The following is a 302-nucleotide window of genomic DNA, read 5'->3' as shown; positions in this document are numbered from 1 at the left end:
AGACGCTACTTTAACTGGAGCCGACGCCTTCCCTTCAACCACTACTGTTTGCTCCCTGTTGGTCAGGAAAGCCTTTAACCAATTCAGCGTAGGGCCTTGGATTCCATAATACTCCAGTTTTGAGATGAGCCTGCCATGGGGGACTTTATCAAAGGCTTTAGCGAAATCAAGTATTGCTAAATCTACCTGCCGTTTACTGTTTAGTGCGCCAGCTATGTCATGGACTGTTAGTATAAGCTGTGTTTCTGTGGATCGTTTGGCTCTGAATCCATGCTGGTAATCCGTTAATATACTGTAACTTT

This window comes from Branchiostoma belcheri, unplaced genomic scaffold (genome assembly GCF_001625305.1).
Source record: "Branchiostoma belcheri isolate BF01 breed outbred unplaced genomic scaffold, Haploidv18h27 scaffold1, whole genome shotgun sequence".
Classification (NCBI taxonomy): domain Eukaryota; kingdom Metazoa; phylum Chordata; class Leptocardii; order Amphioxiformes; family Branchiostomatidae; genus Branchiostoma; species Branchiostoma belcheri.
Note: the sequence above shows the minus strand (reverse complement) of the source record.